The 26,055-nt window shown below is 41.0% G+C and overlaps 1 pseudogene across 1 annotated transcript in view; it reads left to right on the forward strand.

Annotated features, from left to right (window-relative positions):
* The window catches only part of LOC145389450 (selenoprotein M-like), a 33,686-nt pseudogene extending 8,065 nt beyond the window's left edge, over nucleotides 1-25,621 (forward strand). Inside the window, exons 2-4 of the transcript XR_013896190.1 lie at nucleotides 18,816-18,886; nucleotides 24,865-24,934; nucleotides 25,176-25,621. The product of XR_013896190.1 is annotated as a selenoprotein M-like (transcript). The remainder of the gene's footprint in view (nucleotides 1-18,815; nucleotides 18,887-24,864; nucleotides 24,935-25,175) is intronic.
* Nucleotides 25,622-26,055: the final 434 nt, after the last annotated feature.

Raw genomic sequence — 26,055 nt, forward strand, 5'->3', positions numbered from 1 at the left:
GACTTAGTGATGACGTAGCGCTGACGTGGAGAACTTGGTCATTCTTTGCTGTTCTTGGCACGCTGCGACAATTTTTGGAATGTTCAAAAATTGTTTGTGTGGGCGCCGACAAGGAGGAGAACGTGACGTGATGGTAACGTCATTTGCCTTAGCTGTGACTTGGCGTGTCCTAGCATGTCGTAGGACGTAGGTTGTCGTAGCTTGTCGCGTAGGTGTAACTTGACGTGTCGTAGCAATAACTTGGAGATCGGATCCCGAAGACCTGCCACGACACACGAAGTTATACCTACGACAGGCAGAGTTATACCTAAGACAGGCTACAACAACTTACGACACGCTACGTGACGGTGTCTTGGCGTGATGTGGAGTCAAAGTGACCGTTATTTTTGAACTGAGGGATGATCGTCGTGTGTCGTTAGGATAACGTAACGCTTCTGTAGGGTGTCGTGGGATGTCGTAGCAATGTCTTTGTGTGTCTTAGCACTAACGTGACTGTTTCGTGAAATGGCCGTTTAGGCCTGCCGTTTGAGGTATGATATGGCATTTCACCAAGATCATACCTCGAGGGTAAGATCGTGATGATCGGGGCCGTTCTCGAAGATGAATTTGAATATGGGAGACGGACCTTTGACTATGCGACGATGATTGCATCCCGATGGTATTTGCCAGAAAACACCGACCAAAAACAGCCAATAACTCCTTGGCACTGTGAGGGCAGACGAAGATTTGGAGTGTATCGCATGATGGAAACTCTTGATTACTGGGCTCCTGTAACATTCACTGACGAAAACAGACATTTGTCTCAACAACACGCGGGAAGATACATTGCTGGAGGAGATATGACAGCAGGTGTGATATTACAGAAGTTATCGCACTAGCTGTTTATATACAAGTAAAACGTATGCATCCCACTTAGGTATTAAATACAACACCCGAAACTGTCGTGTAAATCAAGACATTTTCCAAGTACATGTAAAGTTGGTTTGAAAGTAAACAATTTGGAGAGATGAGAGTGCAACATCCGCGCCGTGCAATTTTTCTCCTGTTGTAACTTTTAACCCTACTCTGTACTCGTAATCTTTACCTTCGACCGAGTATCATAAAATCCTGTTATTAAACGAATTCCCGACTCTCAACCATTCTACGAATATTGATCTAATTTGATTAAAAATGTTTATATTTTCCTTGTTTTGTGACACTGACCTTTTAATTGTCCTTGAATTAAAAGTCCTTCATCCTTGTCTGACCTTAACCCCTTCCAGCCTTTGTACAAATCGAACTGAAAGCTAAGACAAAGGACCAAATCATTGCCATTGCAGCGTGTCTCTTACCTTTGCACAACGATTATAAAATATAATTCACTTCATCCTAGGCTGACCCTCAACCTTTTTACAACATTCGGTCAATGCTGGTGAAAAAAAAGAAAAGAAAAAAAAGACCATGCCTTGGAGCTGTGACCTTATTCGTCGATAATGCAGCAACTGTTCCGCTTAATGTTCAATATATTCCACATGATATTCTGTTCAGTAGGATTTCCATGATATTGCCACAAAAGAAAGGGCAGACAGGTGAACCATGTGAGCCAAGCGTAACGCGCACAGGTGTAACAATATTTGCTCCGATTTCCCAATAAGAGATATGAATCCACCAACACATCAGTGAAGAAGCACGTATTGGCCACGTCACGTGTAACGTGTGGTGATGGTTATGTCTCCATGGCGTGGGTTGTCTCTCACACTGACGGACGCTTCACAGCAGCATCTCGAAATTCTCTAAGAGGAATTTCTACCTTCACTCGGTGAGAGGGACTACCCTTTCCCTGGGCGGAGACCAATTGCTTACAGCTTACATCGTCCACACATGGTTTGACGGACACCCCAGCCTGGAACTACTGTACTGGCAGAGTTGGTGGTGTGATATGAACCCCCATCGAAAGCCTGTGAGGCAACATGGTGGACTCATAAGAAGAAGAAGAGGAAGGATGACAATAACTAAGGCAGCTCGTGGGCAAGGTGTGGGATGTGTTTAGGGAAAGACCTGGTATGATGTATGATCTCGTATTTTCTATGCAGGCTGTGATTGACACAGTTGGTGGGTGGACTACATATTAGGCACCTAATAGTTTATAGCTGTATGTTATGTTCGTTTCGTTTCGTTTTTAAAGGCTCCAACACGCTTGCATGTGTCGGCCTTGGTCACCTAATGGCGGCTCTCCACGCTGCACGATCCATTGCAGCCTCCCTGTTCAGTCCCTTAACCCAAAGGTCACACTTAATGACCTCGTCACATGTCTTTCTCGGTCTATCCCTCGTAACCCCACCCCCAATATTAACACTTCTCACCTTCCTCACCCAATTATCATCCCCCATCCTCTCCACATGTCCAAACCACCTCAATCTACCTCTCCTCATCACAACACCAATACACTCCAGTCCCATCCTACCTCTCAACTCCTCCATTGTAAACCCAGCTCCTCCAGGCCTTGGACGCAGGGACGCACTACACATCCACCTAATCATTGTCATTTCTGTACGTCTGAGCCGGCGAATGTCTTCCTCCCTCACTGCCCAGGTCTCACTGCCATACAGCATTACACTCCTAACACATGCTGCATACAAAGACCCCTTAGCACGTAGGGAGAGCCCTCTCAATGTCAGGAGAGGCAAGAGCTCCCTGAACTTCTTCCAACCACTTCTCACCCTAGCCACAGAGCTAGCTCCAGCCCCGCCTCCAGCACACAACATGTCTCCTAAATAACAAAACTCTTCCACACACTCAAGAGATTCACCAGCAAGTTCAATCCTTTCACGTCTGACGATCTCCACCTGCTCACCCCGGCACGCCGTACACATAAAATCAGCATTATCTCGCAGTCTACCTCTGATACCACTACATCTCTTACGCACCCATTTATCACACACACCGCACAAGATGGAATTACTTCCCACGCCCTTGTGGCAAACTGCACATGGCCACTCTGCAGCGTCTTTGACAGTACCGCCACCAACCCTAGATATCATCACTTTTGTGTTATCTGCATTTACCCTTAAACCCTTTTGCCCCATACCATCTCTCTACAGCAGGCTTAGAAAGCACTGGATTATACAGCAGGCTTAGAAAGCACTGGATTCTACAGCAGGCTTAGAAAGCACTGGATTTACCTTGTTTCATAATTGCCATAATTACTTTTTCTGCTAGACAGTCACTGTATTCATATGTAGTTAGGTTGCATAATATGAAATGTGCTTTCTAAGTTAAAGCACTGTCATTAATTATACCGTAGCCATGCAAATACTTTGGCAACATTCTGTAACGTGAAGGGAAGGGTGAATATCAAAGAAGGTAGCGTCGTGTATAAAAAACACACGAACACTGTTACTACCCATCTGTGGAGTATGAATACTAAACTGTATTAACAAATACACGGTGGAAAAAAAACAAAGCATTAGTTTTACGTCTTTTGGTAAAAAAAAAAAAAAAAAAAAAAGCGCCCTAAATGTCATTGATGCGGTGTCATGAAATTAAACATGTGAGAAGGTAGGTGGAGGCGCTCACCTTCCACTCACTCGATGTAGTGCTGCTTTGGGTGTCTGCCCTTTCGTCCCTTCTTTCCTTCCTCTTCTGTCTTCCTTTCCTTCATTCTTTCCTCTTTCTTCCAGGCGGGTGACTTTAGACTCCCTCTTGTGTCTTTCCTTTCTCTCCTCTTCCTTCTGCCAGTGGGTGACTACACTGAGTGACAAGCCAAATGGTTCCCTGTACACCAAGAAATCATTTACTACGCTGGGTGGTAACCATATAATCATATTAAGGCGAATGGTGGTTTAGTGGGTAATTAAGGTGCTGCAAGCGGATTGAGCCTGTGTAGGTTTATATCCAAGGGATGGTTGGGGTTTATTGCTCACGTAATGCCACTCAGGGATGAGTGAGGCTGGTCACTCTCATCTTAAATGTCAGGACCAACTTGCCTAGCGCCGGGCTCCTACGCTTCTCATGGGGTGACATAGGATTGGATGATGGATGGATGGATGGAGTAGGTAAATTCAATGTCTAATAATCTGTATCTGATCCAAAAGAATTAATACAAACGGTGCGCGACATGATCATCAGAATAATGAGGCTGAAATGGATATGGGCCGGTCCTTTTTATTTTTATTTATTTATTTATTGATTTTTGTAGAAGAGAGCAAAGGAAGGTCAGAGTTGAAACCTGCAGATGGAGTGAGAGGATGAGACGACAGAACTCTGCAGGGACATGGAAATTGCCAGTTTACTAGGACTGAATGGAGGAGGCGGTGGCAGAGTTGGTAGAGAAGTGGTCTGCTGTTCCAATGGATGCGGGTTCGAATCCCGGTTGGCGCAGGGAACAATATGTGAGTCTGAATTTCGTTAAAAACAGACTCTAATTATTCACCATAAAACCTGCCAGCATGTAAAACCCCCCACTAATGTTAAGTCATCACTTCTGTATGAGACAGCTTTAAACTGGAAGGTGGGTGTCAGTGCCGAAGTGGTGCAGGGCCTCAGGAAACGGGTTCTTGACCCTATGCCCAGAGCCTGTTACGTTAAAAAAAAAAATCCATTGGGTTACGGTTGGGAGAGCCTTCCTTCCTCCAGTAGTCCGTCATAGATTGCTCCTGCGGCTGATGATGATGGTGGCCCATTTGTTCTGGAGATGGATTAACCAATAAACCTTTGTATGTGTTATACAGGCTCATCCGTAATCCCCAACGTACAGAGCTACAGACTGCATACTCATGAAAACATAAACGACGCACCTATCCTGGTATCATTTCATATAATCGAAAGCCCTTCAGTTCTCTGGAAGATTCGATCCCCAGCGCAAGAATGACAGCTACATCTCCAGCTGCCACTCAAGACCACAGTGATCAGTCGCACTTCAACTAGGATGCATTGGAAAGGTGAGTTGGAGGGTGAATGGGAGGCTGTCTTCACCGTGTTTACAAGATGGTGCGCTTGTTTCCAATGGGACACAACTGCGACAAATTACGACATGCAAAAGTCATACGCAGTGTAGATCGAGCTGATGAAATGATAATATGGTCAGCTTACGTTGTTTTTATCATTAGGACATATATTACAAGTTTTATACTTTGAGCAGTCTTTTGGATGAAATATTTGGTTGAACTGTGCCATCATAATCAGTATACCGGTATCAAAATTATTGCATATTATGTGATATATTGTCTTTGAACCTCTCCTAATGGAAATAAAATCTCTCTTTCAAATATGTTTAACCATATCAATACAAAATTTGGCTGAAATATCAACACATCCAGTGTATTACATCCATCTGATTTTGTACTTAAGCAAATACCTTTCCGAGAGACAGCGACTTAGTAGAGCTTAGCCTAGTGACTTCCCCATTATTTACTCCTTTCCTCAGAGCGCCCTGTTGGACAAATGCAGGGGTCGGCAATTAGGGGTAAATTACTCCATCGGGGGTAATTTAAAGTTTTCCGGGGGTAACGAGACCCATCCGAATTATAGTAGTTGGTATGAACGCAACTTATGTCTGGAAAATGAGAACCAGATAATTTTAGTAGGTTGACGAGATGCTCCTCTCCCGCTTCCTTGTACAGTAGATAAAAAGATGCTATTTTTCGTTGTTTAGATTATCGTATCAAACCTCAAAAATTATCGTACTTTCTATATAACTATCAAATACCAGATACGTAAAAGAAGAATTTTGTCACTCATCAGAACTCATGGTAATGTGGGCCTACTCCAGGTCTGTCGTACTCAAAATATGAATTTAATTGATATCCTTCAGAAGAACGTAATGCAGGCGAAACGTTGGCCACTCCACCATGAGACGAGATGAGTTTCATGGGTCGTGGCCGCTAAATCATCGTAGCGGCGTGTCAGTTTTAACCATCAATCGTCAGTCCATACAATCATCCTCCGGAACACATCAAACGCGTGAAGAAGTCACGGGATGCAGGGGTACAAACAGCCAAACCCAAGATACACTCTTGTACTGTACCATGTTCATATGTTACCAGTAGTACCCATGCTGGGATCTTGTACCACTGTTGCATGTTGTTAGCGGAACTAGACTCGAACGATGCATTTGAGTAAATGTATGCATGAACACTTGTGTTAACAGGTGTGGTTGGTAAACTGATCTTGGCAGGTGTTTCAGCCAGTCCCAACTTTGTTACCTCTGCCACGTTGCATACTTCTCATCAATACCAAAATGATTCAGAAATGGAGGTCTAAGGGTCCCGGGAGTTGGAATCCACCCTCCACCTCCCTCATCCATTTAGCCTATGCTAAATTTCCTTGTACCATATATAGAGAATTCATCATTTAAAAAATAGCAGTAATGTTCGAAAATTCTCTATTGTATCATTGTAGATTAATAAAAATTTGTATTTTGTGACTGCTAAAGACCCTAGGTTATGGACGTAAGTAGATAATACACACACACACACACACACACACACACACACACGCACTGTTCGACTCCCGACTGGGAAAGGGAATAGTTTATTGATGATAATTAAAAAAAAAAGAAACTACTGCTCTATTGTAAGATCCTCTGTCATATCGTAAAAATACCCCCGTTTATACCAATATACCAGTCCTGTACGAGACAGTACCTAGCATGTATAGACGATGGATGTTGGCGCCGAAGTGCTGATTCGTGGAGGTGTATGATAAGTAGGGGATAGCTCAGCCCCAGGAAACTGGCTGGTGAAGCTTGTGAAGTGTTTGATGCATGAAAACTTTTATATTACATCATAATATCTATCTGTCTATCTGTATATATATGTATGTGGACGTATGTATGTATGTATATATATACAGAATAACTGTGAGGAAATAACATAGATAAATAAACATTAGAGTGAAATGGGGAATTGTGAGAAGCAAGTGCAACATGAAGAGTGCCTGGCTTGAACTCTTCCCTTGCAGGTGGTTTCAATAGAGCTCTCTCTCCAATCCATAAATGAATATTAGGTAATTCCTTTATTACTATGACGTAGTAGAAAAGTCATTATGAGTCATTTTTGGAAACTACTCAAAAACATTGCTTTTCATGAAAACTGATATTGTTGACAGTGCTGCAGAAAGAATTTACTGGAAGAACTTTTGAAATACAACCAACCAGCCATTGATTCGCTAGTTATTATTATTATTATTATTATTATTATTATTATTATTATTTTGAGACTTCCTTTGACATGGGCATGGCCTCTCGTAGAAAACTGGTTAACGAAGGTGTACCAAATCTTCTTGCAATCGGAATAATATCTACCCCAAGCTAGTAAGCATGAAATAAGGGGCCATCGGATTGCAGGGAATTATTTTCTTTGGTTTAAGCCAGTCTTTTAAGAATATTTCGTGGAAAATGATACTGTACACAAACATTAGTTCTGAGAAAATTTACGTATAAAGTTAATATATTTGACCGTTCACATGATTAAGATCAATTTGTTTGGGGTAATGTTCATGTAAAACACCTGTAAAAAGTTAATATATAACGAAGGTGTACCAAAACTTCTCCAGTCGGAAAATATCTACCTCAAGCTAGTAAGCATGAAGTAAGTGGTCATCGGATTACAGGGAATTATTTCTTTGGTTTAAGACGGTCATTTAAGAATATTTCGTGGAAAATGATACTGTAAACAAACATATTAGGTATGAGAAAATTTGCGTATGAAGTTAATATGTCTGATAGCGCTTACATGCTTAAGATCAATTTGTTTGGGGTAATATTCATGTAAAACACCTGTTGAGCCCACACATGTTCCATAATTGCCTGCGTCCGGATCCACTCTAACGCGTTCGTTCTAATATGACGTATATCCATAAACCCTCTTAGTTGATGGCCAAGTGCAGTAACACTGAAATTATACTTGAGTGGTAACCTAAAAATCATTCCTACCTCATTACTAAGTATCACCACAATACCTGCAACCACAACATAGTACAGCTGTGAGTGTGGCTTAGTTCTGTCCAGTAAACACAAACTGGCTGTGGAAACGATGAAGACTCAATCCTTCCCCTTAAATGAAGCTCATCAAGTTTATTGCGACTGTAACTTAATCAATAATAGAAACGGCCCACTTCTGGGAAAAAAATAAATAAAAAAAGCTAAAGCATTCGATCGACTCCCTCTTGATTTGTTACTGCAGGAAGGACTAGGACAATGAAGACTCACGTTGCATCTCGTTCTTTCTGCAAAAAAAAAAAGAAAAGTCTTAATTAGATGAAACTTATCATACTCAGGTTTTTCTATGGTAGACAAGGAAGGAAAAAGCAGAAACTTCTCATGTTTGTTATTCTTCCTGCTAACAGAAATCTCAGATCCAAGAGGAATTTGAGCAAGTGTGTCAATCTGGTTCCAGGTGGCCACACACACACACACACACACACACACACACACACACACACACACACACACACACACACACACACACACACACACACACACACACACACACACTATCTCTCTCTCTCTCTATCACACACACACACACACACACACACACACACACACACACACACACACACACACACACACACACACACACACACACACACACACACACACACACTATCTCTCTCTCTCTCTCTCTCACACACACACACACACACACACACACACACACACACACACACACACACACACACACACACACACACACGCACACGCACGCACACACACACACACACACACACACACACACACACACACACACACACACACACACACACACACACACACACACACTTGCTTAAAGCTGCAGCAGAAGACGATGCCTGTTATATCGACAAGGTTGGTGTGTTTCTCATTGCCTTTGGTGCCAAGGTGCAGACCAGTCCTGGATCCGCCAACTTTGCCACACAGTCGGCATGTTAAGTCCAAGCTTGATGGGAGAACTCTGTGTTGGGTGTGTCTACGCTCTTCTCTGGCCAGGTTCCGAGCTTCTTTGAGATGACTGATTCTTTCGCTGCAGAGGGCTCGCCATTGTTTTGTCAGAGGCGTTGGTATCAGAATCATTTGGTATGGTGATGCATTTCTTCAGAGCCGTCCTTATGATCTTTATATCCCCCCTGGGTTGCGACGTGCCACAGGGTGTTGGTTAAACAGAACCTGGCGGGAAAGGCGGTGCTCAGGCGTGCGGAACACGTGTCCGACCCATATAAACTTTTTTTTTTTTTTTTTTTTAAGTTAGCTGGTTTCTATGCTGGTTGATTTTGTCCGCAGGAGAATTTGTGAGTCCTAGGATGAGCACTCCCTTCTACTCCCATTCATCCTACTTCCCCCGAGCCTCCTCCTCCCCCACTTCTTTTTCCCTCTTCCTCTATCCAGCCACCCTCCTCCGTGATCACTCCGCCCTCCCTGTCTTCCCAGATCTCTTCTGTTCTTGAGTTACCAGTGTTTCCTGGATACTCTCTCCCTCAACGCTGGAAGCATTCTCTGCGCTCCTCCCAGACCTGAATCTTTCCTTTGTCATGGTACTTCTTCAGTGCATTGTTAGAGGCTTCCCCCTCCCCCCATCGTAGACCTTTGTCTCCGTATTTCCTCCCATAATTCTCGTTTTCTCTTCCTTCGAGAAACATTTCTTTGTACTTCCCCGGTTCCTTTTCTTGGCTATACCTCTCTTGATTCTCCTTCTTTCTATGACACTCCCCTCATTATCCGCAATGATCTTCTCTTCATCCGCAATGATGTTCCCTTTGAACCTCTCTTCCTTTCATCTATCTGTCATACTTCTGCTCGTGTCTCTTTCCGTCAGTGGATCACTGTTAGCTCTGTCTATTCCTGTCCTTCTGTTCCTGGTGATTTTCCAAACTTTGCCTCGCTCCTTCATTCCATTCCTCGTCTGACTCTTTTTCTTGGTGGCCTCCTATGGGGTGACTGTGATCATCATGATACTCAATTTGACTGACCTGTGCAGCTGAGATGTATGGGGCGAGTAGGGTGTGTTTGATCCGCGGCTGCTGATTGGCCGCCGATGATGTAAATCTACAACTCTTCTTATTTTAACACACTTATTTATATTTTTAAGTTGCCTGCAGTATATTTATATTTTTAAGTTGCCTGCAGTATAAGCAGCAAGTTTAAATATGGAAATTTCCGAAGCTAAAGAGGCCAAAATTAACTAGAAAAGTTTACTGTTATCAAAGAAAATTAAAGCTGATTATGAAGTTCTGTAAAACGATGAGTGACGTTTGAAGTAAATTATCCACCCACGGTGTACACCCACGTCCACATGTTGCACTGCATCCACCCACGGTGTACACCTACGTCCGCATGTTGCGCTGTAATATCCACCCACCGTGTACACCTACGTCTGTAACGGTAGCACACTCTCCTCGCAAGCGAGAGTTCCCGGGTTCGATTCCCGGGTCGACCACGAGACCTTTAGGCACGGTCTCCTTTGCCCTAGCCTGTTCGTACCTAGAACTAAAAATAGGTACCCGGATGTAAAATCGACGGTTGCGTGTCGTATTCCGGGGGAATGTTTGGGAGCTTACTTTCCTTGTCTGTTCACCACCACCACTCTGGTGGCAGGAAGGCGTTGAGTTCATCGACAAGTGGAGCCAGTTTTACGAGCAGTGAACGTTGTTTGCGAATGATGGTTTTCTCTTAAATGCCGTTGGTGCTGCTTTTCTCGGTCGCTTGCTTAGTGCTAAAGTAAGTTTTGTCCAGAGAAAAACAAGCATCATGGGAGGCGAACGTAGATATCATACGATCCGAAAAACCAGCAAGCAATAAAAGCTTCCCGCATCGGAAAGGTAAACACATCAAAGCTCTAGTTGTAAATGCGCATAGCCCGCATAATAAATCTAATTCTGATTTAGAGGCCCTTGTCTTTACTGAAGATTATGATGTAGTTGGTATAACAGACTCGTGGCTAAATACTGAGCAAAGAGATTTTCTAGCGGAGTTTAATTTACCAGGCTATCACTTTTCAGTAATGAAAAGAAGAATAGATCAGGGGGCGGTGTGTTGTTATATATTAAATCAGGATTTCATCCAGTCGTAATTACCAAGCCAAGTACTGAAAACATTGACACTATTTATAGTCAAGTTAGAAAAGAATCTTATAAAATCACAATTGTCTTAAATTAACGTCCACCCAGTCAGCCACTAAACACTGACAACAATCAAATTGCCGAAATCTCTTGCATGCAAATCACCGTAATAGTTGGTGATTTAATTTACCAGTTCCGAAATGGGGGGAAGCGCTATCCTCACACACAGAGTTAGACCTATATACAAACTTGCAGGAAAGTTCGTTGCAGCAGTCTGTAAATCATCCAGCGCGTGGAGCTAACACGCTAGATCTTGTCTAAGCCACAGCAGAAAATTTAGTGAGTAATGTTGTTGTAGGAGAAGAATTTAGTACAAGTGATTGTCGCACAGTTACATTTAACATGAAATTCAGTGAAGACAGTGTCAGGGCCAGTTGCAAGAATGTGCCCGACTGTAAGAGAGCAAATTTTAATAAAGACAATTGTAAGTGCAAGTGACTGGCATCCCATTGTCAAAACACTGGATATCAATGATGCATGGATTTTTTTTTTTTTTTTTTTTTTTTTTTTTTTTTATACAGAAACGCCCGACAGTGCAGTCAGGTTATGTATTCCGATGCGCAACAGAAGGCCTGCCAAAAATTCGACACCTTAGTGGTGGAACTCCGATATTAAAAATTGTCTGGTAACCGTAAATATTTCATATAAAAATCATAGTACCACAAACAGTCAAAGTGATAAAAACAGATACGATGCTCTTTGACGGAAAGATAAAAAATTAACTAAACGCGGTAAGAAAGGCTTTGAGTTGCATATTGCCGGTATCAGTAAATCAGATCCCAAAGAATTTTTCAGTTAGGTAAAAAGTAAAGAGGTAATAGCTCCAACAATCGGGCCCTTAATCACAGATAACGGAGAACACACTGAGAATGAAACTATGATGGCGAAAATTGTTAATAATTTCTTCGCGTCAGTATTTACAATAGAAAACATACATAAGATTCCTGCAGTTTCCCCAATTCCTATAGGAGACGGCAGTATAATCAATGCTATTACAGTTAGTGATTGCGATGTACTAGGTGCGGTAAGCAAATTAAAGAGAATACCGGAGAAAATGGCACCACGTGTATTAAAGGAGCTGCAGAATGAAATATCAAAGCCTTTATCCGAACTTTTTAACTTAACACTAAAGAGCAGTAAGGTGCCACACTAATGGACGCTTGCAAACGTAACCCCAATATTCAAGAAGGGCAACAGAGCAGAACCTGAGAACTACCGTCCAATTAGTTTAATGTCATTGGTTTGCAAATTGCTTGAAGCTATTATCAGAGACAAGTTTGTGAATCACCAAGAAACAATCTCATCAAATATTCGCAACATGGTTTTCGAAATAATCGCTCTTGCCTCACGGATCTGTTGGACTTTTTCAACGATGTATTGAACATGTACGACGAGACTAAAGTCCCGTCCAGACGATCGAGCAATGCCCGCGGGCACAAGCGAGCAGTTTGCCTGTTGACGGGCTCACCGCTTGTGCCCGCGGGCAAATGCGTAAATTGCCCGTGGCAATTTACACATTTGCCCGCGGGCACAAGCGGTGAGCCCGTCAACAGGCAAACTGCTCGCTTGTGCCCGCGGGCATTGCTCGATCGTCTGGACTGGCCTTAAGTCTGCTGATGTTGTCTACCTCGATTTTCAAAAGGCTTTTGACAAAGTTCCACACAAAAGAATTCTTTAGAAGCTAAATGCACATGGTTTCAGTGGCACTGTGCTCGGGTTGGTTGAAGATTGGCCTACCGGATGAAAACAAAGAGTTGTAATAAATGGAAAAGAGTAAGACTCAATAAACGTTACAAGTAGAGTGCTGCAGGGTTCAGTGTTAGGTCCTGTTCTTTTTAAATATATGTAAATTATACCGATGAAGGATTATGTTGTAAGTTTCAAAATATGCTGACGATACTAAAATGGGTAAAAGCAATTACAGCATTGCAGAGGCAGGCAATTTAGTGAGATCTCGAGCAACTGTTTAACTGGGTCCAAACATGGCAAATAGATTTCAATATTAATAAATTTAACGTGCTAAACACTGGCAGTAAAAATGTAAGAGTTAGTTATAATATGAATAATGTCCAACTTGATAGGGTAAAACATGAAAAAGACTTAGGAGTTATAATAACAAATGATTTGGAACCAAGCAAACATTGTGCATAAGCTGTAAATAAAAGAAGCCAATAACTTGATTGGATTCATAGGTAGTGCATTTGAATATTAATCCGATATTATCGTCGCGATGATATCGCCCCCACTTTGTATAATTCCTTAATACACCCGCACGTGGAGTAATGCGTTTAATTTTGATCTCCGTATTATAAAAAGGATATAGAGAAACTTGAAAGAGTACAGCGAAGATGACACCTAGATTGAGAACATACGAGGAACGTTTAGAAATCATGAGTCTCTTAACTCTAACTAAACCTAGGTTACGAGATTTAGTTCAAGTATTCAAAATATTCAAAGGACACTTTAATATGGCCATCGATAAATATTTCACAGTTGATTGCTAAAACTGTACTAGAGGCAATGTGCTTAAAATTATTGGCAAACAAATCCAGTCACTTGAAGCTAAGCATTTTTTCTGTAACGGAGTTGTAAATATATGAAACAATTGCCCTCAAATGTAGTAAACTGTGATACAGTACTAATCTTTAAAAATGGCTTGGAGAAGTATCTGTCAGCTGACCCCCAGCTAAGTATTTTCACTCCTGAGCAACACATTTCTGTGGTGTATGTTTCTTCTTTTTCAAAGCCTGGTAGATACAACTGCTGAAGAACATCGGTAAATACCGATGACTTAATGGCAGGTAGATAGTGTGGAATAAAATTTCCTTTCCCTCTTTCCTATGAAATTTCCATGACAGTTTTTCTATGCTGCATGGTGGTCCTTACCATTATTTCCTGCCGGCTTCACCTGGAGGGTTTGGTGGGTGGGGGGGACCCTTCCTGCTTTTCTGTCCTTGTCTTTAGCTGATAGATTAATTTTGTTAGTTATGACCTTCCCAATACCAAACAGGCACGAAAGGACCAACAGGTCTGTTGCTGTTTGATTTCCTTTGTACTCCCTTTGTGCTCTGTTCTTATTCTTTCTGAACTCGATTATGTTTGCCAAGTCTGTTCTAATGCCTCCACTCGCATTCCTTCAAAGCTGGATTTCGTTCATCATATTGGTCTTTGTTTAGCTATTGGTATTTTTCGGTCAACTACCGCTACAAGACTTCGTGGTGAATCAGGCATTCCTCACCTCACTTATCGTCGTTCTCTTCTCACTCTCATGTCCTAGGCACGTCTCCTTCACTTTCCCACCTCCGTCCTCCCAACCTACTCCAACGCTCTTTCAACTTGGTCTCCCATTTCCTTCTGCTGCCCTTTCGGATCTCCACTCTTCTTCAAGTTACTGATTTCACCTTTCCTCCTATTCTTCCACTTCGTCCAGTTTCCTTCCCACCTTGGCACCTGCCTTCTGCACCTGACTGCCTTTCGTTTCTACCTTGTTTTAAGTCTATCTTCCAGATGCTCTTCGCTTCCTTTTTCTCGAACATATGTCCTATTACTCTTCTGTCAAGCATATGTTTACTGACGGCTCCAAATCTTGCCATGGTGCTGGGTTTGCTGTTGTGTTCTCTTACTTCTCCTTCCGAAAGGAGACTTCTTTCCGCTGCAAATATTCTCACTGCAGAATTGTATGCTATTCTTTTTGCTCTGAAGTCTCTTCCTAGGTTCTCTTCCTCCACCTCTGTTACCTTATCCATTTCCCTCAGTGCACTCACTTCCGTACACACCACGCTTTCCTCTTATCCTCTAATCACCCCAATTCAGGAGTTACTGTTCCATATTTTTGTTCGGAGAAAGTCATTTCGCTTCAGCTGGGTTCCTAGCCACAACACGATTAAAGGTAATGAACAAGCACTGCTACTTTCTCCTCTAGGTCCTCTTTCCATCCCATTCCTGCGCTTGATTGTTTTCCTCTTCTGACCCATGTCTTCCGTGAACCCTAAAAATCCTCATAGAACCTACATGTTCACAACAAACTTCATACTGCGAAACTTTCAGTTCTTCCTTGGTACATATCAGCCCACCCCGATCGTCGATGGCAGACTATCCTTGCTCGTCGTCGCTTGGGCCATACTCGCTACACTCATGATCATTTAATGAGCCATGACCCTCAGCCCCTTTTTTCACACTGTAACTGCCCTATGACTGTCCGTCACATTTTTCTTGACTGCTTGTCCACTCTTCAACACAGTCTCTCAGCTTTCCCCTTCCTTTCTTCATTACGTCGGCTCCCACAGGTTACTGATTTCCTTGATGATTCTCCTCCTGTTTCTATTGCCATTATCATCAGTTTTCTTACTGCACCGCACATTATACATTTCATACAATAATTTCCCCACTCCCTTCAGCCTTAGTGTGTCATATAGTCATATCATGGCTTGGTGCTAGTTCTTATATCTCTTCCTTCCTTGCCAGTATGTATGAAACGAAAATTATATTACTGTACGAATGTGTAATTCCAGCAATGATTTACGGTTGTGGGACCTGAAAACTGACAGATCAATGGAAAACAAACTATTCTGTTTTCAATGAACAATGTAAAGGTCGAGGTTGGGAATATCTTTGAGAGGCAGGAAGAGATAAGCTTGGGAGAGAGAGCAGACCAAAGTCACAGAGATGATAGAAGTTATAAAAGAACAGAAACGGAGGTGGGCATGTCATGTACCAAGAATAATAGATAACCAATGGAGCAATAGGCTGACTGACTGGACTCCAAGAGATTGCAAACGCAGCAGAAAAAGGTCAAACTGGAGGAGGTCAGAAGAGATTGAGAAGTATGTAGGAAAAACCTGGCAGCTATTGGCTCAGTCAAGGAATTCGTGAAGGCTGGGGAGGCCTTTGTTCAACAGTAGCCTTGCAATGACTGATGATGGTGATGATGATGATGATGATGATGATTGTAGTAGCTGGTGACCTCATCGCAGTCTGGGTAGATGAACTCTTCTCTCTCTGGGTAGGATAGTTCTGACGAGAGTGTAGCTGGGGGATGTTCCTGAAGTATGCAGTTTAGTTGAAGGTTTTAGGTAGCTGTGATGTCAGTGTATATGAATGTGTTTGTGATGTGTGGTGCTGGATAGATAAGGGGGATGTTGCTAGGATGCTTTATGTCTTGTTGGGTAGTCGTTCGTTTCTTGTTTCTTTGTGGGGAGGGGTGATGTGACATGAAGTTAAAGTGATGGATGTTGTTGACTGAGGCAAAGTGTGTTTCCCAGATTCATATGGTATTCGATTCGAAATGTTTTTGTGCTTTAAATCAAGTGCTCTATACTTTCGGTCTTCGTTGTTATCGTTCTTAAGGCTTTACTGTGTGTGTGTGTGTGTGTGTGTGTGTGTGTGAGAGAGAGAGAGAGAGAGAGAGAGAGAGAGAGAGAGAGAGAGAGAGAGAATTTTTTTTTTTTTTTTTAGCTCAGTTATTCTTGTTATTGTGCAGCTACCTCACAAGAAATGTTGAAAGATTACACCAAGATGAAATTATGATGATATGTGAATGTACAAACGCTCGCTCGCTCGCTCGTCACGCGCTCATGAGGCTTACTTTACCGGTACAGTAGTCTGTGGTGGTTGTCCGTCCTTATGTTCCGCGTCATTAATCACTTTACAGAGTCGTATTTTTATTTCATTCTTGCTGCAGCCAAACACTCTTATCCCGCTTGAAGGACTTTTGAACTGGTGGAGTTAGATGCAGATACTTTATAGTTTGTTTACTTCACGTCCTTCTTAAGATGAATACAGTCATTTAGCGGTAGTCTGATTCAGATGAAATATAAGATCGGAATAACTGGATTACGCGTACAGGAGACTTGTGGTCTTGTTCTGGGCCAATTTTGAAAATGTGAACTATTTAAACAACATGCCGTAAAACCTCCTCCCTGGACGTCCGAGATAACATTACTTCCTGGCATATTTCGCATTCCAGTGATAGATGTGCTGAACCGACTCCATGCATTCTTCAGCCATGCTCAGTCGCCGACTTTGTAGAGGGGCCATATTCGCCCCTGTGTGAAGTACAATACCCCTCCTAAACGCGGTGGGGCTCACTACATACAGCTTTTCTATGCAAGGAAGAGTGAAAGGCTTATTGTCTCAGCTCCTGTCCATTTACTGACTCCTTTCAGTGTCTCGCTTCAGGGTGCGGTGCTGCATCTGTTTCCCTCTAAAATCTCTTTCACTGATCACTGTTCTTCTGAAACGTTTGCGTGGATCCCATCAGGTATCGATCAGTGTGTAGTACTAGTCTGTTTGGGAATGCTGTCCCCCATTTTTCGGCAAATTTTCATGCTAAATTTACCTGGTACTCCTTTATGCATGCACCAGTTTAAAACTTTAACTAATTTCCGCAATATGTATTTTCCTCGAGACATCTGAAAATGAACGGATCTTGACATTTTTTTCTATGAATGGCAAGTTTTTGCAGGCTTGCAGTCTGTTGTTGTTGTTATTATTATTATTATTATTACTATTATTATTATTATTATTATTACCGGTATTATTATTATTATTATTATTATTATTATTATTATTATTATTACCGGTATTATTATTATTGTTATTATTATTATTATTATTATTATTATTATTATTATTATTATTATTATTGTTGTTGTTGCTGTTGTTGTTATTATTTTCATTTTATTATAATCATCATTACTACTACTACCACCACCACTACCACCACCACTACTACTACTACCACTACTACTACTACCACTACTACTACTATTACCACTACCACTACTACTACTACTACTACTACTATTGCATAAAACATTTATTATCTTATTTTAATGCAACTTCAACATTTTTTTAAACAGAAGATGAACAGAGGAAGGAAAAAAAAAAAAAAAAAAAAATCCATACCCAGAGTAAAGGTGTCCTCCATTAATAAAAGTAACGGGAGGTGGAGACAGATGGTGTGATATCTAATGAGCAAGAGTTAACTTAACAAACAAACAAACAAACAAACTCTCATCCCTTTTCTGACTAGCACTTCAATGCAAGAGTTAACCGTTACTTCCAGTCCTTCATTTATGCAACAGGCCAACTCTGGAAGTGTCTCCTTCTGTCTGTATTTCCTACATCCTTTGATCTCCAGTCTTGAAAACGCAGTGTGTCCAGGCATCTCGAAATGAATGGATCTTGAATTTGGCTCCTTTTTGCACTGTTTTTTTTTTCTTTTTTCTTGGAAGGAAGAGTTTGCTGGCTCCTGGCCTTTGGTTCCTCTTTCCTTGCATAAGAAAAAAAAAAAAGTTGGAGGTAGAAGTTTATAAGGGTGTGCTGGCCTACTCTCTCTTTGTTAATGAACACACTGAAAAGGTTCAGCAAAGGGAGATGGTCAAGAACAGATCCTGAGGGCTGGTGAAACGGGGTCTCCAGTTCTCCCTGTCACCACCTTGCCATCCACCTCGGGTAACTAATTTAATTTAACAGCCTAATCAGATTTACACTAACCTAACTTGAACCCGCTTTGAAAAGAAAGTAACTACCCAATTTATCTACAGTGCCAGATTTAGCATAGTAGTGGTTCACTTTCACTTGCACGGACAGGAAATGTGTGTACCGATTTTGTTGTGGTTGTTATCGCTAGAATGGTGTACTATGTAATATGAATTGAAAGTACATGAAATGCTAATGTATGTTCAGTACTTACATTTATTTCTGTATTTCATCCAGTTAATGGCTGTTTTTGTCCACAGAGCTGCAAGGGATGACGACTGAATTCCTACCCCGAAGTGAAGAAATTCATCTTCGAGGACATCCCTCTCTTGTATCCTTTGCACACGGTTTTTACCCTGAATGCTCCTGATAGAGCCTGTATCATCTAACTTTTGCTGTCAGAATATTACAGGATCACATCTAGCAAACTTTCTTTTCTGGAACAATTGTAGACAGCATAGTACACATATTCCTCAACATCAGACTATATTGCTCTCCATTTATCATAAATTTCACAGCATGGTACTATCATGTCTGAGTGGTGAGTGGATATTGCCTGCCCCATGTTATTATCTACCAGATTCTGCTCTTTTAATATTTCTAAAAGACTTATAATCCTAAGCCCCATTATTAGTACTCGCACTCTTCTTCCAGTACATATTTCTCATCTTTTTCCACCGTCACTACGACCAAATAAAAATTTTGCACTACTAAATGCTCGTCTTCAGTCATTCGTATAGTACATGATTATTCTTCTCTTCCCATTCTCAAAGTTTACAATTTCACAGGCCTACAAAGTTAGTCATTAAATTTTTTTTTGATTCTAGGTATTTCCTTTTTAATGGACTTACGAACACAATAAACAATGCATTTAAAATGTTTCCATCACATCGCATTATAACACAAAATTAAAAAGAATTTTGATTAAAATATAGTAAGTTACAAACATCAGTTAATCTAAACAACATTGTTCTAAATTGACTGAAAATGAAAATATATAGTCAACGTAATTTTTTCAACATATACACTACGGAAACAACATTATATATCCCATGACACGCATATAACTTCTCTGGTCTTTGTAAATCAGTTTTTTTTTTTTTCCTCCAAAACTTCGTTTGGTGTCCAGTCATTTCTACACTTTTTCTGATGCTTCCCTATGAATTGCCCAACAGTAGTACGCCATCATACTGACATTCCAACGTCCCTGGTACTTTCTTTCCCTGTCCTTCATATCCTGATGGAATATTCACGGTGTTCTTCACTCACCGCTCCAAGATTTTCAGGGAAAAATTCCAAATGCGAATCCAAAAAGTGAACTTTGAGATTCATGTTGCAACCCAGCTCCTTAAACTTGACCAGCAAAACTTTAACAATTTCTTTGTTATTTGGATCTTTATTGTTATGTAAAAACCTAGAAATTATTTCTTTGAATGATACCCAAGCCTCCCATTCCAGGCCACTTCGTCGCACCATCAGATTCTGCATCAGAAATCGGTTCTCTAATATCAGGTCAGTAAGAATGCCCTCTTTCAATTTAGCCTCAGAAAAAACAGGAAACTTTTGGCACATATACAAAAAACACGTTCCATCTTTTGATAGGGCTTTGACAAACTGCTTCATTAAGCCAGGCTTCAATGAAATGGTGGTAGCGGCACTTTATCTGGATTCACCAAGCTAGGTCTGATGATGTTTTTGGCACCAAGTTGTTGATTTTTTCTGTTTGGCCATTTCTTCTAAACCCAATGGAAATTCTTGGCTCTGCTGTCCCAACCACAGAGAAAACATGGAAATTTTGTATACCATGACTGCTGACCCAGTAAGTTATACAGAACTTCCAGGTTCCCACATATAAACCAGCCGTGTTCACTGTAGTTGATTTTCTCGAGAGGATTTGCCAATTCTGGTACGTTTCTTTTAAATTCACAGAATGAACAACAGGTATTGATGCATATGTATTACCATTATGACGATGTAGCCCTTTCAGGCTTTTTTAGATGAGTTTATAAATGGTCTCCATCCATCTACGTTATAATCTCTGCCAAGTTTCAGCAGCAAACCACTTACGTCAGTGCGATAAACCGATGATCAGTGTAATAAGCCACTATTTTCAATAAATATCACGGAAAAAGAGAAATACTCCACTGAAGGTAATTTACAAGTGCACTAGCTAGCCGAGTCACACTGAGATATGTTTGCTGCACTAAGATACTGGTATGACTCATCACTGTGTTGCGTTCCAGCAATATTCTGGCATAATATCAAATAAAGTAACTGTTTTGTTTTAAACAGTGATTTTAATATTGGAAAATACTAAATTCAAACACATCATCATTGTAATAAAGCTTCCATATGTTAATAATTATACAGTGCGATGTGATTATAATATATATATATATATATATATATATATATATATATATATTTGAAAACTAAAAAAGGTGTTTTGTGAAAAATGTTACCCTACGTGATGGAGAAAAATTGTTTTCGGTTTTAAATTCATTGCCCAAAAATATATACAAATGATATGAAATAATGTATACTGTTTCAATGTATACCTGTGCTACCTCTCATGCTGTACCATTGTAGTACAAACCTCAATTCTCCCTCCAACCCAGACTCCTAACACTATCATTGCTCGGGACTTCAGTGGAAAAAACACTGACTGGTACGGAAACAGCTAAAACCACCGACCAGGTCTTGGTACTGCATCACAGTTCCATACAGATCACCGCGCTATCACTGACACCATATGGATACACCCTAAACCAGAGCAATCATATATCACACAAACTACAAGAAAGCAGACTGGACAAAATTCACCAAAGAGATGGAACAACACTACATCGCGCCAAACAACACTCCCATCACTAACAATGACAGACATTTATAAATTCAAGAACATCCTTCGACGTTCAAAAGACCACATTCCAAAAGGCAATTGAAAACACTGCAACCCAAACTTACACCAGAGGTTGCTCACTTCATATAACGCGACACACTGAAGCACAACTCCACTCTCCCACACACAAACACACGACACAATTATAAAGTTCCAACAATTAAAAAAAAAAAAAAATGGGCGATAAAATAAGAATGAAGACAGCGGAGAAGTTGGAAGCTTTTATAACATTCGTTCACTCCACAGATCGCTCTCGGCTTTACAGAAGATTTAACAGTATCAATTGATCACAAACAAGTACCTTCAAGATCAATGCTGCCATCACCTTCAACACTCAACATAACCCCTCATACAAAGAACAAACTACTAGTGTATCATTATGCTAGCATCAAGACACACTGAGTCAGAAAAACGATCTTCTCTGCTTAGACAGTCTTTTCCACTGATACATAACACAACTCCTTTCACTCCGGAACGGACACACAAAGTAATTAAAAAAAATAAAGAAGGAATTATACTAGCACTAGGTTGGGTGGCTGGCTTTAACAGTCTACACTTGAAACATTTAGAACCACGCGGCCTACAGACTATCTCGAACATTAGCAACCACTCGCATACACATTGTAGCATTCCAATCTTTAGGAAACATGGAACGATCATCACCATACATGAACCAAATGAATGCCCAGCACATCCTTCTTCATACAGACCCATAACACTACCCAGCACACCATTGAAGATAACTGAGTGTCTTGTGTTAAACCAAGTCACACCTCATATTTCCCCTGCTCCCTCACAACACGACTTCAGAGTATAACCTACCTCACGAAACAGTCATTATCTGACTAGCATCAACTCCTCAAGGCCAGCACAATATACACTTCTTACAACAATAACCATTATCAAAGTCTTTGATGTCGTCCTCCGACGTCAAGTGATGAACAAGATCTTCAACACAGACATGGGGAACAAACGCTTGTTTGCCAACGATTTATCAGGCAGACATGCACACGTTACATTCCTGGACAAGTCATCAAGAACACGGAACATCCCTAATGGGGTTCCCAGGACTGCATTCTTTCCTCTACGCCCTTCAGTGTATACATGCATGATATTCTCACACCACAAGTGCATACCAACATTGCTTCATATACAGATGATATTACCATTACATCTACAAAACACATCACAGACAAAACCCGCACACTGCAACAAAATGATCTCATTACACACAGGCATGGATTGAAGGCAACAGGCTGAAGAGTCCTCCAGCCAGGTCCACACCATACTCATCACCGTTTACAGTCATCAGAACAGATACTTCGCTAACATCACAATTAACGCTAAACATATGCCTCATACTTCCTTCAATAAGATCTTCGGAGTGACATATGGCACTGAACACACCTTCAGGAACCACATACATATGACATGAAAAGGTAATGCAGCCCTTGACTTGACGCACTTATAGCACTTGCAAGGACAGACTTTGGACAACAAAAAGAAACGCTCTCCCAACAATACAAAGAATGTATGAGGTCAGTGATTTCTTATGCCTGCCAGGCATGGGTGCACATCCTATCTAACACCCAGTACACAACCTAACAAACCTAGCAGTGGTTGTATCAGTGCCACTCCCATAGCCCACTTACATTCTGAAGCTAAAGTCTCTCTGTTAGAGAGTACTTTGTTATGAGACACGCACAGTTTTGTGCAGCCTTGAATTGGAAAATATTTGTCGGTCTGTTATTTCTCTATCAGTTTATTAGATTTTTTTTCTTTCAGGTACATAATATGCACGCTTATTTCTTCCATCACTTCTCCAGTGTTGTGTGTTTTCGAAAGCAGCTTCATATTTGCTAATAATATGATTTTAGTCTTTTGATAATCTTTCACTTTTTTTGCGTACATCGTCGGAAATTCTCATGCATCCATATCAATCACTTTCACCGAATCTGCCCCACTTCCCTATCTTATCATGCCATTCGTCCAACTGCGCACATCCTAAATATTTCTAACCAAAGAGTGCAGAAGTATTCCATATCTTAGTTCTGTTCGAACGCTGCTGTAATTTCTAGTAGTTTGTTCTTGCAAACTCCAGATGATTTAATTAACATTACATGGCTTTTCGGACTAGAAGAGTAGATATAGATTTTGTAAACCATTCACTGCTGGAGGGTTCACAGTAATTCATGAACGTGTCAATTAACAACAGGAATGATATAAAGACGTTACCAGACTGAAGGGCTTAAGTACGTTTAAGTCTGCTAATTCTTCCAGTACTACTTCGTCCTTCAGCGACTCCTCTATCCATTCAACATTACACGGTTTCACACTTTCGTTGAACCTTAGCTCTGTTTCACTGTACTTGCTACTGTAGTGTGATCATATCCTCTTGGATAATAGTACCAACTTTGCTTCACACACGACTGAGGATCTTTCAGTATGTTTTAATTCAGTCGATATTTTTATCCTGACCTCACTCCTTTGTACTCATGATTCAGTCAGTATCCATTGTTACCCAACTTATCATAACCCCTTTTATATCAGGCCAAGATTTACTTAACCAGATAGACTGCCCATCCCATTACCTTCTAACCCTTTGGCATGAGTTTGATCTCTCGGGAAATAATATTCCTGAATTTGTTTAATTTACAATAGCTTCATCACAGTGTGCTTATAAAACTATTAAATGAGCTTTATGCTTTCAGACAGGCGCTGGAGAGGGACGCCTTAACGCGGTGGCACTGGCATTGTTAAGCAGTTCCTCTGGCCTGGTTATGAAAACATTTCTCATCTCCCTCTCTATTCCCTGAAAGGGGGATGGTGAGCTGCAAGAGGGGGGGAGGGGCAGCTTCACCCTGCAGTCTTCTGGGTTCACATTTCAGATGAACCTGGGGTTACACCTATTCTGCTGTCCTTTCAGATAAGCATAGTTGATCTTACGCTAACCCTCACTCCCCATACGCACAGACGACTTTCCAGTCATAAAATTTATTCCTATTCGTCATCGTTTTGTGCAGTCGCCACATTATATATATTTTTTTTCTTGAACCCACCTAGCAATACAATCTGTTCTATTACACTTCAGTTATTCGACAGATTTTTCATATCATATTTGTGTCTCCTAAATACAGTATTATATTCAACTCATGAGATTTTTTCGAGCTGGGAAGGTTAGGTAAAGCTGTCATTAACCTCTTCAGTACAAAAAATCCCCTCTAAAAGAATTATAATCGTCTGGAGGTGGCAAAAAAAAAAAAAATAGATGAAACATGTTATTGATCCGAAAGAGTTAATCATTCAGCCCTCTTTCATTTCAGACGCACTCACCTCTTCGTCTATAGCTCCAGATAGGCACAAGACCCAGATCTGAAGTTCCAAAGTTTTCCTTAACTAAACTTCAGCCACAATGTCGACTTCAAGCATGTGCCTGGTGCGCCGCCTGAGTTGCTGCTGCTGAACAAAGATGATGAGGTTCGTTCATAAGTGGTATTAATACATTTGTTCCTGTACTGATTTCCATAGTAGACCTGACGAGGGTGTGATACATTTTTATTATATCTTTTCTCTAAAAACTAAGAACAGGACATTTATATTTTTAATGGTCTAGAACAGTTGCTCCTGACGACAATCTTATCCCAGTAAAGTTAGCGTCAATTATTCGATATTTCCCGCTGTTCCCGAGGCAAAGCTGATGTTTGTCAAACACCCACAGGCTGTTGAACGCATCCGCCTGGCAGAGCTGACTCGGGATGAGTGCAACGAGCTCATGTTCAAGAAAGGCTTCTATAGGAAAACTACGGAGGATGAAGAGGTGCCGGAAACTTACCGCAAAGGGCCATACAGAGAGAGGGAGGAACTCTGAGATTCTTCACTTTACCTATTGCATTGTATCGCTGCTTCAGTTTTTTTAATTCTAACGGAATGCACGCACAAACACCTCATTTTTTTTCAAACTTAAGCTCTGGAGAGGTGTTAATATAATTATTCTGCAAATAAGGATAGCATGATTCTTATAAGAAATTCAAAACTTTTTATGAAAAAAGTAGCTGAAAGAGTTACATGCTCAGGCAACTTTTGGAAACCTCGCAAGGTTTGATTTTTGTGAGAATATGCTTTCTTTGTTTTGCAGATATTGTTGTAATAAAACGTAAAAAGAAATGTTATTCCTTTAATGACCTGAATTTAGCGATCCATTCATTTTCTTAGTTGTTATGCTTTAAAAGTTACAGGATGTATTTTCAGCTGAAGATGCATGTGCCGACGTAAGTTATATTATGATCCTCCTTTATTCTGACATCCTCTCTTTTGCTACATATATATAAAGAAGTGTTCAACGTAACCAAAATAAAGCAGTGTAGCAGCCGTGGCTCAGTGGGTTAGAGCGCTCCGTTCTGACCGAAGGGTCGGAGGATCGAATCCACCCAAGGGTCATTGGTAGACATCAGGAAGGGCATCCGGTCATAAAATGCTACACGCTCCAAACCAAAAGTCCTCTACCCAGGGGCAACGCCATAGCCCTTATCCAAAAAAGGGGTACCTGGCGTAAAACTCACACTATAATAGAAATGAGAATACCTTTTGAAACGTAAAGT

The sequence above is a fragment of the Coenobita brevimanus genome, chromosome 1 (genome assembly GCF_032717465.1).
Source record: "Coenobita brevimanus isolate Jiangsu-jjx chromosome 1, ASM3271746v2, whole genome shotgun sequence".
NCBI lineage: Eukaryota > Metazoa > Arthropoda > Malacostraca > Decapoda > Coenobitidae > Coenobita > Coenobita brevimanus.